Source organism: Cavia porcellus, unplaced genomic scaffold (genome assembly GCF_034190915.1).
Source record: "Cavia porcellus strain 051 isolate PalLab524CR breed Dunkin Hartley unplaced genomic scaffold, mCavPor4.1 scaffold_24, whole genome shotgun sequence".
NCBI lineage: Eukaryota > Metazoa > Chordata > Mammalia > Rodentia > Caviidae > Cavia > Cavia porcellus.
This window is the reverse complement of record NW_026947507.1, coordinates 35,152,068-35,167,412: the sequence shown is the minus strand read 5'-3', so window position 1 is coordinate 35,167,412 and position 15,345 is coordinate 35,152,068. Positions and strand designations below refer to the sequence as shown.

General features: G+C 48.5%; 1 long non-coding RNA gene across 1 annotated transcript; it reads left to right on the top strand.

Annotated features, from left to right (window-relative positions):
• The first annotated feature begins 3,265 nt into the window (after nucleotides 1–3,265).
• Nucleotides 3,266–6,653, top strand: LOC134472606 (uncharacterized). Its single transcript, XR_010042494.1, has 3 exons — nucleotides 3,266–3,372; nucleotides 3,919–4,227; nucleotides 5,819–6,653. It is a non-coding gene; the product is annotated as an uncharacterized LOC134472606 (long non-coding RNA).
• The last annotated feature ends 8,692 nt before the right edge of the window (nucleotides 6,654–15,345 follow it).

Sequence of the window (15,345 nt, the reverse complement as noted above, 5' to 3'; positions counted from 1 at the left end):
CACTCTCTGATGTCTCAGAGCAGGAAAATGGCGTCAAGGACACATGGCCTCTGAGCCACTGGCCCGGTCCTAAAGATAGGCTGGGAGGTGGGGAGTAGTGTGAGCCTCCCCAGTCACAGGGAGGCAAGTCCAGCTCGGAGAGGGCAGCAGCCCATCCCCAGCAAAGCCAGGAGCGTGAGGCGATCTCTGGAGCAAAGTCCCACAACTGCATGGCCCCTAGTGTCCCTGCAGGGCCCGGGGGGGGGGGATGCTGTCTGCAGCAGAGAATGGACCCCACATCCAGCCACTGCCGCCACACGTGGGCAGACAGCACCAGCTCTGCTCCAGGCAGGAAAGCCTTCCCACCCATCCCTGCGCGCACCCTGCTTCTTGGCCTTATCTAACACCATTGGCGTCCCTGATGCTTACGGTGACTTTCCTCTTCCTTTTGTTTTCCCAAAACTTCTGTACTTGCGACCCAGCATGACTTTGTCTCCTCCATGAAGCTGCCCCAACCACTTGCATCTTTCCTTTCTCAGACTGAGGGTTTACCTCTCTGTGCCCTGGTTGGCGCCACCTTCATGTGACCTCACGGTATCGGCTCCTTGTGGGTACCTTGTCCTCCAACGCTCATGGGGACAGGGGTGTCCTATAGGTCACTATGGGATGGAGTGTGGAGCTTCTCAGCAGGGAAGAGAAGGAGGGAAGGAGGACGGCAAGGTATGAGGGGAAGAAAGGGGGGAGAGAAGGAAGGAAACAAGAGAGGAGAGGAAGAAAGAATGGAAAGAAAGAGGACAGGAAAGATGGATGGAGGGAACAAGAGATGGAAGGAAGGGGACAAGGGGAGGGAGGAAGGAAAGGGAAAAGGAATGATGGAAAAGGAGAGGAAGTCAAGAGGGCAGCTAAGGGCTCAGTGCTGGAAGCTTGCACGGTGCTTGGACAGACACTGGTGCAGGCTCCAGGACAGGCAGTGAGTGGGGAATGAGGATGGGCAGCCGCGAGGGACACCAGCTCTGGATGGCAGGATGGGCCAAGGGCAGGCCCAGCCCCACTGTGGCAGTGCCAGCACCTGAGCGCATGAGTGGAAAGGGGGTGCAGGGGAGGTGGGGTGGAGCCCAGGCAGGCTGATATGTGCTTCTCCCGGGTGGGAGAGTGGAGCTGCAGTGGTAGAGGGATGGCGGTAGGGGTGACTGTTGATGCCTGTGGTGACAGGAGATAAATGAATCTATCCCAAAGAGAGGCTCCTTTTCTACTACTGAAACAGCTCTGCTCTTGACTTCCCTGCCTTGGGGCTTTAATTAAATGTCAAATATAATTTAGGGCCCGAGTGCTGATGGGTGTATGAACACGGTGTCCAGTGTCTCATCTCTGTGAGTTTCTCCTGTACTTAACGAATTTGGGTGGGGTTCATTCATCACTCTTTATGAATACCCCAGAGAAAACATTTGATTTCTGCTTCTTTCATTCTTGGTTTTGAAACAATAGTTGAAAGAATGAAGAAAGAAAAGAAAAGAAAATCCCCTACTTGCATGTATGCTACATAAAGAGAAAGAGCCAGATGGGGACCTTGGTAATTTGGGACCTACGGAAATATATACATTTGGTCTGCACTTTTCTGCCTAAATCAGGCTTTCAGGGGCAGAACTGTTTACTCACATTTGCCGCTCAGTGCCCAGGTCAAGATGCCCCTCCCTCTTCCTTTACTCACCTGCAGACTCAGGAGGGGGCCCAGGACCAGAATCCCAGTCACCACGAACCAGCTGCAGACTCAGATGGGCACTGTCACAGTGCATGTGGGGATGCCGAGGTCAGAGACAGGGTAACCTGCCTGGCTTGTGACCTGCGATGGCTGCCAGAAACGCCCGCTGCCACCTTTCAGAGAGGCAACTGATTGAAACCATACAGCTCATACAAAAATAATTAGAATAACTTCATTGTAATTCACCTCAACCAGTCTTTTACGGTGACTCTATTAGATGCTGTGGATTTTACAAAGAAGTACCAGGTTCTACTCACAGGATATAATTTGTCGAGTCTTTCTTTTATGTGATTGATGCAATAATTTTCCAAAATACAAATATTCTTACTCCCTTGGTGAAAGCCATGTAAGCTCCTTTGAACTTTGAATAACACAGAAGCCTGTTGGTTCCTAGCATTTCTGTGATTTTCCTTTCCCCCTATTCTTATTTTATTTTATGTTTTGGTACCAGGAATCAAACTCAGGACCTTGTGCTTGCCGGGCAGGTGTTTGTGCCACTGAGCTAAATTACCCTGGTCCTCTTTAGCTCTTTTCTATGAAGCTCAGTCCATCCTCCAGCTACATGGAACCCTTTTCTTTCTTTCAACAGAGTCTTGCTATGTAGCTAAGTCTGGTCTTGAACTCACTTTGTAGCCCAGGCTGGCTTCAAACTTGCTGCAATCCTCCTGCCTCAGTCTCCTGAGTGCTGGGATTACGGGTGTGCACCACCATGGCCAGCACAATTATGATTTTTTCTGCACACATCTCTCTGTTTGAAATCTCCCATGTGGGTTGACAGAATTGCACTGGACCTCAAGGACAGGATTTTGCAATTAAGCCTTAAACCCGCAGGGCCTAAGATGCCTTGAGCAACAAGAAGGCAAGCAGTCTTGAGGTATTACTCGGCTATGCTGGGATCTGTCAGATCTCCCAGGTCCTTCTGCTGCTCTCAGCTTGTTGGCTTTTCCTCCTCGTGCTCAACACCTGATGGTCACAAGATGGCCATCCTTGGCTTTAGGCACCGTATTTGCATTCAAGACAGGAGTGGAGGAAAAGACAGCAGCAAATCCATCTGTTATCACACTCAGGAAAGCAAATGCCATTCCCAGGCCCTTCTCATGCAGCAGAGCTTCTCTGGCATTTACTGGCCCAGATGACACATCCACTGTGAAGTCCTGGAGAGGCCAGAGAGCCAGCACACAGGCCAGTGGCACATAGACAATCACCACCCGAACCTTACACAGAACTGGGGAAAAGGGGCATTGCAGGTGATGTGTCCCAGAACACCTTCTCTCTTCCTCAGTGCTGACACTCTCATCTTTGCTGACATGGACCAGCGTGTCAGCCTCTCTCTTTCTTCCTCCTTCTGCCCAAGGACCGGAAAGCACAGAGCTGACTTGGGAAACACTGTGAATACCAAGAGAAAAGAAGGGTAGGGGAGCAGCATTTTACATCAATGAAGCCAGACACATCAATGGAGAAGATGCTCTATTCCACAGAGCAGCTCTGGGGAGAAGGATAATGCATGCCTCAAATTCTTCTCACCCTAGGATGGAGGGAGCAGAAGCTCGAAGCAACCCACTCCCATCAGCAGTGTTCAAGGCTACTCCTGAGGGGTGCTGAGCCCTCTGTCTTCCCAGACTACACTGGCTCAGGTGGGCTATGGAAATTTCCAGAAAATCCCTCAGAGACAGAGATGCAAATGATAGCAAGTGAAGCTCCCAGAGTGAACTTTTCAGTGAGGGTCAGGTCTGAAGGAATTGGGTAGAGTACTGAGGGATGCGTTATCCTTCTCCCCAGAGCTGCTCTGTGGAATTGAGCATGCTTTCTGGTCTTTGGCTCAGGGTCTGCTTCTACAGTGATCAAACTAAGACTCGGTGATCATCTTCTCTGCATCTCTATAGCAGACCCTCACAAGTCCTATGGGCAGGACCATGCAGACAGTCGGAGAGGAGAGTTGAACACCCAGAGTTGAGCTGAGTGAAGTAAGAAGGTAGCTGTCATAGACTAACTACCAACATGAGCCTCTGCTTTGCTGCCCTCTTTCCAGTTAGGTGGAGCTAATTGTCTAGACCTGACCAACAGCTATGAGTGGAAGTGACATATGTTACTATAGGATGTCACCACGAGCAGAACGCATGTAAGCAAGAAAGAAATCCTGGTACCCCATGGAGACTTTGATTTCTGTTTTGTCTTCACAGAGCAATCTATCCAACGCCATCCATCCACCCAATTCATGGAGACCTACTTTGGAACTCTTGCTGTATCATGCTGGGAAGAAAGGGATGCAGAGAAGTCAGTCCCTGCTCTTGTTCATGCATCATTGCCTCACTTCTGCCAATTGTGTCACTGGCTCCAGCCCAGGAGGAAGTGGTTCCATCTTGGCTCCTTTCTCACCTTTCTCCTTGATGGAGAAGTCAGGCAGAAGATAGGTTCACAGCACTATTTAGGATGGAAGGCACTAGTATCCCATGGTTTCTAATTCGCAGTTGGGAACGTATCTAACATCAGTAAGTAACATATCTCTATGTATGTGTGCGTACTGTCGTCAGTGCTTATCACTGGCAATACATTCTGATTTTTTTTTTTTTACCGGTACCAGGGATTGAACTCATGATCACACGCTTGCAAGGCAGGCGCTTATGTTGCTGAGCTAAATCCCCAGCCCTCATTCTGATATTTTGTATTCCGTTTTGTTAAAGGAAGCTCTTTAATGGCCCATCAGATTGATTTTCATGATCCTCTGATGGTATAAAACTTCCAGTTTGAAAAAAAAAAGATCAATGGGGACATTAGGGACATTAACAAGGTGAAAAATGGGTGGAAATATTGTGGGCTATGGATGGTCTGAGAGGACTTTTAGGAGAAGAGTCCTTGACCAGAATCATGGAGGGTGGGTGGGGGCTTAGTCTATAAAGGAAAGTCTTTGCTAGCCTTGGGGGTCAAGCATAGATGTGTGACTGGGTGTGGTGGCGCACATGCCTGTAATCCTAGCACTTGGGAGGTAGAGGCAGGAGGATTGCTGTGATTTCGAGTCCAGCATGGGCTACAAAGTGAGTACAAGGCCAGCCTGAACTGCACAGTGAAACTCTGTCTCAAAAAAAGACAAGACAAACAAGACAAAATTCAAAACAAAACAAAACAGCATAGATGTGACTCAGCCTCTTTGGGACAGCACATAGTGGTGAGGGGTGGCAGATATGGAAACAGGAAGGGCAGGTTATTAAAATAGTCAATGACCAGGCCTAGAACAGCATGGATTCTGGCCAATCAGAATATGTGTCCGCGCTGACCTCCCTGAGCAGTGGTATTGATGTCAGGCTGAGCATCGTCTTGGAAAGGGGCAGGGGTGAGAAGAAAGGTCAGGATATGAATGAAATGCACATGAGGTGGATGAAGGTGGGAGTGGTGGGTTTGAGTACTAGAAGTTTTATAAAATGGAAAAATAGACTTTGGTGTCATTCTTTGAAAATACCATGTCATCTTTGCAAAGACTATGTGGTCACTTTTGGTCAATGAGAGACCAAATACAGAAAATAATGGTTCTGTAAGATTACAATACAGCTGAAAAATTTTATTACCTAATCCAGGTAAGGCGGTACATACCTATAAGCCTAGCATTCTGGAAGGCTAGGCAGGAGGATCATAAATTTGAGCCTAGCCTGAGCAACTTAGCAACTTAAGGAGAATTTATCTCAAAATAAAAAATTAAAGGGCTGGAGATGTAGCTCAGTACAAAGGCCTAGGGTTCAAGCCCAGTAACACACACACACACACACACACACACACACACACACACACACGCACATGCACTGATCACTCGGTGACATCATAGCTGTTGTACTATTGTAATGCAACACATGACTCTTGTCTTCGCAGTCAGGCTGATGTCACCAAACTTGTGTTGCCAGTTGTATAAAAGTATTGCACTAAGAATTATATTTGGTATATGATTCTTGATAATGATGCCAAATGTTAGGGGATTGTGCATTCACTATACTTTTGTTGGTCATACAACATGTGCTCCCACTTATAGAAATGGACGCTGTAAAATTCTCCGCCTCACATAGCTTGTGTTTACTCTCTCTCAACTGCATCAAGAGGCTGCTCAGTGACTGACCTAGACCACGTAGGTCTGCAGGAGGCAGCGAGTGATGTTCGCACAGTGACGGAATCGGCTGCTGACGCACTCCTCAGAATACGTCCCCACATGCCTGGCCCAGCTGTGCACAGCTGTATTCTTAGTGCTCAGATGCCGGAGGCAGGAGGATCAGGAGTTTGAGGCCAGGGTATGTGATGAATTCAAAGCCAGCCTGGACTACTTAGCAAGACCCTGTCTCAAAGGAAAAAGGACACAACAACAATCAAAAAACACCAAACAACAACAACAAACCAACCAAACAAACATACACCTGATGCTAAGTGAAATGTCACTGTAATTGCAAACCCCTAGGATTCTGAACCCCTTGTCCTCTGTGGACTTGCTGTGTGCTGGGGTGTCCAGTCTCCCCAAATATCATGCCCAGCACTCTTGGACTGGAGCCTAAAAAGAAGGCCAGGACTTGGCTTCCACTTCAGCCCCACAAACTCCATTTCCTTTTCATTTCAGGGTCTAATAAAGTATAGCAACATTTACCCCATTGCCCTTGGAGTGAGTGCGTGCCAAGGAGCAGGGAGCCATTACCTTGGGTCAGAAAAGCATTTTATGAGTGTTGACACTGCCTTGGCAGGAGGCAGGGGGAGGTATGGGGACCTTCCCTAGCTGGTATTTCTTCCCAGCTTCCCTAAGAAGGAAAAATTTTGTTTAAATAACACCAATGTAATAGAACTGTCCAAAGTACATGATTTCAGCAATGGAATTTGTGGAATCTAACTTGTGGTTCTCTTAGTTTTATAACAGAGTAAAAATAATACATTTTTCATCAAGATAGAAATAAAAACAACAATAAAAATCTAACACTTATTGTGTGCTGATTATATGGCAGGAATGATCCTAGGTACTTTGCATCTCATTTAATTCTCATGAACGTCCTCTGTGGTGCATCCTATTATCATGCTCATTTTGCAAAGAAAAACAATGACAAACTTGGTATAACTCACCTGACAATGACACTCCAATCGTTCCCAGCGTGGAGAGAGCTGTCATTATGCTGTTTGAGAAAGCTGTGTTCCTCCTCCCTGCAAACACTTTGTGCTGTTTTTAAGCCCATAAAGGAAAGGCATATAGGACTGGTCAGTACCTCTACTCCTGTAGTAGGCAGCTTTCTGTTACTGTAATGAAAAACTCGAGGAAGGGTACTACCAGAGGAAGAAAAATTTATTTAGCTCATAGTTAAAGAGGTTCTAGATCTGAGTCAGGCACAGTGGCAGGCACCTGTAGTTTCAGCTACTCGGGAGACTGAGGCTGGAGAATTGCTTGACCCCAGGCATTTGAGACTAGCCTGGGCAAAATAGTCACACACACACACACACACACACACACACACACACACACACACACGACCATAATAGTAAGTTTAAGATCTGGCCAAGTTTAAAAAGTCACATCTTGAACTAGGAAGAAAGAAATCCAAGAAGACTTTAAGCTTACTTCTTGTATAATCACTGATTCTTGAGAATTTACAAGGGGTGGCCCAGGCACCTCTTTAATTCCTTCCAAGGCCACATCCCTAGTGATCTAATTACCTCCCAACTAGGTCCCATCTGTTAGAGGTTCCACCACCTCCTCACACTGCCACTCTGGGGATCAGCCTTGAACTCAAACCATAGCAATTTCATGCTGTGTAATGCCAAGTCTCCCCACTTTATTCTCCCACCCCACTCCTTTTTTCCTTGGTTTTTCTCTGCTGAAACCTCTTTCTTTCCAAAGAGCTTGGGTAACAGTGTGGTGAATGGAACCAATGCTCAGGAACACTTTCTCAGTCCCCTTTCTCCTGTTGTATCAGAACACCTGGCCCTAGGTACTTAATGAAGAGTGGACGTTTGCTTTGGCTTGCAGTTCTGGAGGCTAAAAAGTCCAAGATTGCGGAGCCAGGCCTGCCTCAGCTCTGGAGAGAGCCTTGTACTGCTTTAATTCATGGAGAAAGTCAAAGGCCAACTTGTGCATGGGAAGAAGAGGAGGCAGGGCTGAGGTCCTGCAGTTGCTAACCCATTCCTGCGTGGGAGGCATTAAACCACTCATGACCCTAGTACTTCCCACTGGGCCCCACCTCCCAACACGGGCAATGAAATTTTAGCATGAGTTCAGTGGGGACAAACCATCTTCAATCCACTGTGCTTTCTCCAAGGTCTGGTCCGGCCTCCTGTGGATGCAGGACAGGGTGGAAGATTGAGGGAATGGGGTGGGCAGACATCTGGGAGTCTGGCTTCCTTCTCTGTTGTGTACATGGCTCCCCATATTCAAGGGTGACCTGTGGGTCAACCAGGTCCTTCTTGAGACTCCATCAATCCCAGAGTCCTCCTTGCCTTTCCAGACTCCTTGCAGATCAACCTCCAAGCTCAGTGCTCAAGTGTTCCTTTCTTTCTTGGTCCGATGTTTTTGGACAGCTGGCCACACGTGGTCCTCACTGTCTGGGTTGTGCAGAACGTGTGCTGTGGGATGTCATGGGTGGAGTCCCGAAACTGCAACATTCCACAGGTGGCTTTTAGGGCTCCTCTCACTGAGGCACCCCCATTTGTCTAAATTTGCTTCTCCCTAGCATCAGCGGGTGTGCTGGTTTTGAGTCCTTCACTGACACTTCCTCCCTATGTGACCTTGGACAGATTATCCCATCTCCTCACCTCAAAGTAGGGATAATACTTCAGAAAGTTGCTGTGAAGATGAGATAAGGTTTATGTACAATGCTTAGCATAATACCTGGCTTCAATAAATTATCCTAGGGTAGCGGAACAAATCTAGAGTCAGGAAAATCCAGCTTCCATCCTGGCTCTCAGACAATTTGGCTACTGGAAACCAATCTTGTAAGACCCAGTGACTGGGGAAGGATGGGCCCTTGGTGTCTAAATGTGGCTTGGAGACAAGGGGTGGGAACGAAAGAAGGAGGGCACCTTGAGAGGATGGAGTGACCTTGAAGTTAGAGCCTTGTTGATAGGTCAGGAATAATGGGCGAAGGAGGGGCTCTGGCATGTCGCTCCACTCAACTTTAATTACTATAATTCTGCAAAGACTTGAGTCCAAGCCTTGGAATTCTTCCTCCTCTGAAGCCTATGTCTTTGCGGTGTCTGCAGACAAGGGCATTAGCAAACTGGCACTCAGTGCTCCATCAACTCGCCAGGCAGAGAGGACCACATTGACAGATGGAGGTGTGTTTGCGGCATGGGTCAGAGCCTGCCCTGAGCACCTGCCCCGGCACCAGGCTTCCCTTTCCCTGAGCTTCCAATGACTGCTTAGCCAGAGTCAAAATTACAGAGCTATGATGATGTCTATTGCTTCTGGTGTCTGCACAGAGGAAGAGCAATTCTGAAAGAGGCAAAAGGAAGATGGGATGAAGAAAAGTCAGGGATGTTGGCATTGGGTCTGTCTCTGTGCTAGGCAGAAAGTCCGTCTTTGAAGGGCTTTGAAGCTGGGTGTGTTGGCACACTCCTGTAAACCCAGCATCCTGGAGGCTGAGGCAGGAGTTCAAGGCCACAGCCTGAATGACATAGTGAAACCCTGTCTCAAACAAAACAAATGAAACAAACAAAAAAGGGCTCTGAGGTCTTTTAAGCACAGTCTCTGGGTGTTGTGTGTACATGTGCGTGTGCTCACATGTGTGTGTGACTCTGACGGTGAGTGATGGAGCAGCACCAGCTGGCAGAGCCTGGAACAGCGTGGCTCTTACCCATGCATCAGGCCTGGTGCCTTCCCTCACTTTGGAAGTGATGACTCAGTCATTTCAATGTTGATTTCTGGCAAAATCAAAAACAAACGACTGAAATGGATGACTCGTGAGTTCTTGGAAAAGAAAGGTAATTGCTAGAAGCCAACATGAGCTCATTTAGAACACAGAGAATCTCTGGAACTCCTTTTCCTCCTGTGGTATCCGCATGATTGGTAAACCTACCAGGCACTTCTGCTCAGCAGGGGCTGCTGGGGTGGCGGGGGTTGAGTTACCTTTTCCTGCTAATACCCACCTGCACAAGGACTGGGTTTTGCAGAGTGGCCTGCAGACCATCCTGCTCTTGTCTGTTTTGATCAAGATCCTATGTGGGACCAGAAGGGCTCCCAGGAGGCTAGGTATGGGGCTCCATCCCCAATGCACCACATTGGATGGCTGGACATTTCCCTAGCAGGTAGGTTGTGGTGGAGAACAGGAGTCAGCAGCAGGGTTGGGCCTCCACGTCACCAGCAGAGGTGCTGCTGGAACCCACGGTGTCCCAGGCTTAACTTAGAACTCTGGGAGGCCTTGGGGAAAAGCTACATACTTCCGGGAAAAGGCACAATGCTTACTTAGTGGTGCACACCTGTATCTACAGCACTTGTGAGGCTGAGGCAGGAGGAGTGCTAAGCATTTTCGGGCAGCCTAGGATACATAGTTCAGTCAACCTAGACTGGATTGGAAGACCCTGTCTCAAAAAAAAAAAAAAAAAAAAAAAAGTGCAATGCTTGGATTGTGGGCAACTTGTCTTCTGTTTTAGCCCAAAGAGATGTCATGGCCCCCAAATCAAGCAGCAACCATGGTAGGGCCAAGAAGAGCTGGCTAGTTTTGCTGGGAGCAGTCAGGAAGCCTTGATGAGGGCGTGTATTTAGACAGCAGACGCGAGATGGGACTCAGAACATTTGGGGGTGAGCGCCTTGGTTAGGTGGGTGGGGACTTTGCTGCGCCGCTGTAACTTGGATAAGAGGAGCTGCGACCTCCTTTCCTACTTAAGGCTGATGAGGCTTCACTCTCTGGGTTGGTCCACGTGTGAGCAGGCGATTTAAAATCAGTCCTGGCAGCTCTGTGCACGGATGAAACAGCGAAGTCCGGCGGGCAATGCACCCCGCACTGCTGTTAGTCTTCTGAAGGGGGCGCTTACCTCTCGCGTCTCCATCTCAATAGGAAAGGGGTCCCCTGAGTACTGCGCCAGAGCACTCTGTCCTGACCCGGCTCAGTTCAACAATTTCATCTACGAAGTGGATGAAGGCACAGAAAGCAGGATTATTAAATTTTTAGATGACAGTTAGAAGGGATAATTGAGGTCCGAGGAGATAGCTCAGGGTTTGAAAACATCCTGACAAGCTGAAATGATGCCTGAAACAAACAAGATGAAATTTAACAGGGACCGGTATTAAGCCCTATATTTAGGTAATAAAAGTGAATTATGTAGGTGCAGTATGGAGGAAGTATGACTTGGGAGAAATTCAAATTAAAATCCTGCAGTCGGGTTGCTTTGAGCTGCAGACCGCCTGATGGGGGCAGCAGAGAGCAGGCGGCTTTAGCGACAGCAGGAGGGCAGGAGGATCGCCCAGGGAAACGATGGACATGAAGTTCAAACCAGACAATCCGAGATGAGCCAGGCCCCAGAAGGACAGGTGCAGACTGAGCTGTGGGGCCCAGGTGTGTGGGTTGTCTGCCTCCACGGACGCGTGCCTCCGTGGGTCCCAGGATCAGAGGCTGCCTACTTTGGCAGAGACTAGGAATCATAAAACCAGAGAGAAGAAACAGATGAGTGCTAGCTAGGATGAGAGCGGGGGAGGGGGAAGTAGAGGCTGGCCAGTGGATCCTGGTGGTGTAGTTCAGGTCTTGGTTTCAGGGATGGTTACATTAATCAATACCTGGGATAAACAGCACAGAGCTGTGGATACACAGGGATTTCCTGGTCTTGTATATTTTCTTAAATTGTAACTATTTAGTGAAACTGATCAAAGGTCTGAGACTACTCAAAGTACTGTTTGTATGACTTCCTGTAACTCTTGTGTGTATGTTTTTTTTTTTTTTTAATTAAAAAAGAAAGCTAAGGCTTCCTTTGCACAGTGTGGGTGGCAGATCTCCATTCATTTCTGGGGAAAACTAGCTGAGGGTGCAGGAGGTGGAGCAGACGCTTTGTAAGCAGGAGGATCCCAGGGCCTGAAGCACTTGAAGCTAGGGTACAGGAGCTATCCAAAACAAGCAAGAGGGAGAGAAAGGCTGACCCTGAGCACCCAGGCAGAGGAGGCCTGGCACATGTCTGTGGCTTTGGCTAGGGGTTGGTGGGAGATGTTTTGAGGTTGAACCCTGGCAGGAACATTTCAACAATCGGATCTTGCCTTGAATTCTCTAAGAGAGTGTCAAACTGGGTGTTAAGGTCTCTCGGCTTGGGAGCTTAGCAGAGGATAAAACCCTGGGGAGACACTCCTGTCTCAGTCCCTGTCTCCCAGGGCACAGGCTGAGGGCAGGATGGGGGGGCCGCTCGCTCTTCCTCTCTCCCCACCCCCCATCTCTGAGAGGCCAGTTCTTGCTTCTGTCACAAGGAGGCACAAAGCAGAAAGTGCAGCAGGACATTCCCAGCTGAGCTCCACGGAGCCCTATGGCCACCTATGGCCACCAAGGAGGAGACGGTGGTGGTACCTGCCTGCTGTGTCGTGAGGGCCCTGCTCTCTGCTGGCTCTTACACCTCTCCTGGGACCCTGGGGCACCAGTCATGCGCCTGTTTCTAAAACCAGGGCAATTTGAAAATGGATTTTCTGGAGAGGACAGAAGTGTCAAGTACTTTCCAAGGTGATGGAGAGGCAACCTCTCCCTCCCCGATCGGAAACCAGGCAGCTTTCCAAGTTCCTCTTTTCTCAAGCTTGCTTGTTTATGGGGAAATTCTTTCTGTCCCCCCAGCCCTACACCAACCCATGAGCCTCATGCTTCTGTGTACCTCTTCCCTCTTTCCCAGGGCCTCTCTCCTAGAGCTTGTGTGGCTTCTTTTTTTTGTCAAAGTCTTGAGGGATTCTGACTCCACAGCTGACAACTCTGCCATCACCAGTGGCTCTATGGGTATCCGAAACCACTCCATTCTCTTGGGCCCTTGCTTTGCCTGTGTCCGGCAGAGAAGAGTCTTGGAGGGACAGTTCCATTTCCCCCAGTCCCAGCTGGGACCTGCTTCTTCCTCCTGCTCCCCTAGGGCCCAGCTCTTTGTGTCTTTAGCATGCTGGGGAGCTGGTCCCCAGTGTCACAGATTTTCATCTTTCTTTGCAGCAAATGCCCAGAAAGGACCAGTTGAGAGAGGACTTGAAGAGCCTGGGAACTCCTGTGGGGCTCAGGCTTCAGTTAGCAAGAAGGAGTAGTGGGAGAGGAAATGGACCGCACTCCTGCTTGCCCTGGAAACTGAGGAGTGGAGAATGGTCAGATGTTGTGGGTTATTTTCACTCCCAGCATTCATGGATGGTGTCCTGTATGTGTTTGGATTTGGGGTCCCTGTGCTCATTAGACAAGAAGCCAGAAGTCAGGCAGGGGTGGTGCAGATGTGAAAGTGGTTGGACCATAAGTTCTTGCTCAGCTCAGCTGCTGATCAGCTGTGGCTCATCCATGCTATAGCTTGGGTTGCGGGGTGCTCAGGCCTAGTAACAAATATGGTCCACTTTTGCCCAGGACTTCCAGTGGTAGCAGTTTTGGCCTTGGGGCATCAGCCACCAAGTAGTGGTGCAAGACAGTGCTGCTGCTTGAGGGGCGGGTGGAGCCTGCGCTTGCCGGAATCCACGTCCCCCACTGTCACTGGCTTTCCAAGAAAGTCATTGCAACACTGCTATTCCCATAGCAGCCAGACAGCTATGCCAGTACATGGGGAACCATCCAGGGGATGACGTGGGGGACCCACAGGGGACCAATTTACTGGAAATAATTCAGATTGAAATGTTAACAATTTGATGTCTCCTAGAGATGCTATCCTTTCCTGCCTGCCCTCAGGAGAAGTCTCTTCCCATTTCTCAGGTTCCACCTTGATCTGGGATGAAGAGGAAAGAACATGGACTCTATTGAGCACTCCTGCACCATGCTGGCTGGTCTTGGACCTCTCTCTGTCTTCCTCCCCTTATCTGGCAAATGGGTACAGTGTCCTCTTTCAGTACTCCAAGGGATTGCTCTGAGGGTGAAGTGAGATAGTGCATTGTTAAAATTCATACCCTGCTTCATCCCACAATGCATTTGAGGCAGCTTCTAAAAATACCTGTGATATAAAGAGATAAAAATAAATACTATGTGAAATCATGTGGCAATTGTACTCCAAGCACGTTTCCGTATTGTCACTTGTAGCGGTATGGAAGTGATGACAGGTGTATTCCCAAGCTCATTTTCAGTTTCACCTTGGCGGTTAGGGCTTTTATTGAAAGCAGGCCTGGTGTGGGAGGCTCGAACCCTCATGCTGGCTGTTTCCCTCACGCTGGCCATCTGGGGCCCCCTAGGGTTGGTTATCGCTGAGGGGGTGTGGGTGACTCTGGGGGAATCAGCTTGACTCTTCAGCTACTCTGGACAGAGGCACTGCTGGCTTTTCTATGACCAGCAACACTGGTCTCTGCTATCCCTCTTCTCTCTGCCTGGCCTTGGGTTGGGGACTTGAACACAGAGAAGAAAAATGACCAAGTTCCTCCTATAGGAACTCACAAGAAGAACCTGGAAGTGGAAGGCACACATGAGGCTCAACCTTACTTGAGAAAGTGAATTATTTTTGGTCCCTAAGGTGGACAGCAAGACCCCTCGTCTCCCTGTCTTGAAGCAGTGCTCCAAGGATGAAACAAGATTGTGCTCTAATAGGAGAAACTGCTATCAAACGTGGAAATTATCACTCTTATTCAGTGCTGTACAAAATGTTCTCAAAAATAGCAGTCATTAGGATTTATGACCTGGTGGGTTCGCCTTAAATACTGTACAAGGATCTGGGCATAACCAGGAACCCAGGTTACAAAGATGAGCCCTTTCTGCAGACATTGGAATGCCTGAAAACTTTAGAGCCTGTGTCAGACATGGAACACTTGCCAGCTCAAAGACAGCACTGTAGGGTGAGAGGCTATTAGGGGCTGAGTTGTGTACCCCAAATTCATATGCTGAAGTCTTAACCCCGGTTCCTTTGGGTGTGATGACTGCATGAAGAGAAGGTCTTTGAAGACGTGATTAAGTTAAAATGAGGCCATTGGGGTGGATCTTAATTCAATGTGACAGGTGTCCTAGAAGAAGAGGAAATTTAGACACACGAAGAGACACCAGAAATGTACAGGCACAGTGAAAAGACCATGTGACAAAACAGTGAGGAGGTGGCTTTTGTAAGTCTAGGAGAGAGGCCTCAGGAGAAACCAGTCCCGTCCACGCCTTGATCCACACTCAGATTGTGAGAAAATAAATTTCTGTTGTTTAGAGTGCTGTTTGTGGTATTTTGTTATGCCAGCTCAAGCAATCTAATACAAGTACATCCAGGAAGTTATGAGCTATTCCTTTGCTCCTTTAATAACTACATCCGAGCTACGCGCTATATTGGGTACGGGAGTTTCCGGGATGAACGAGGAGACATAGATTCTGCTTTCAGGAAGTTTCAAGTCCACTGGGAAATTTGAGATGGGGACCTGGGACACTCAGAAGATAGGGTGACATGTCATTACACGTACATCCGTAACCTGAGATGACTCCGTACTAACATGAGTAATGCCGACTTCATGCGGTAGAAATGCAGAGAAAATTAAATAGAAAACATAAGTTTAAATATGGCATGATTTC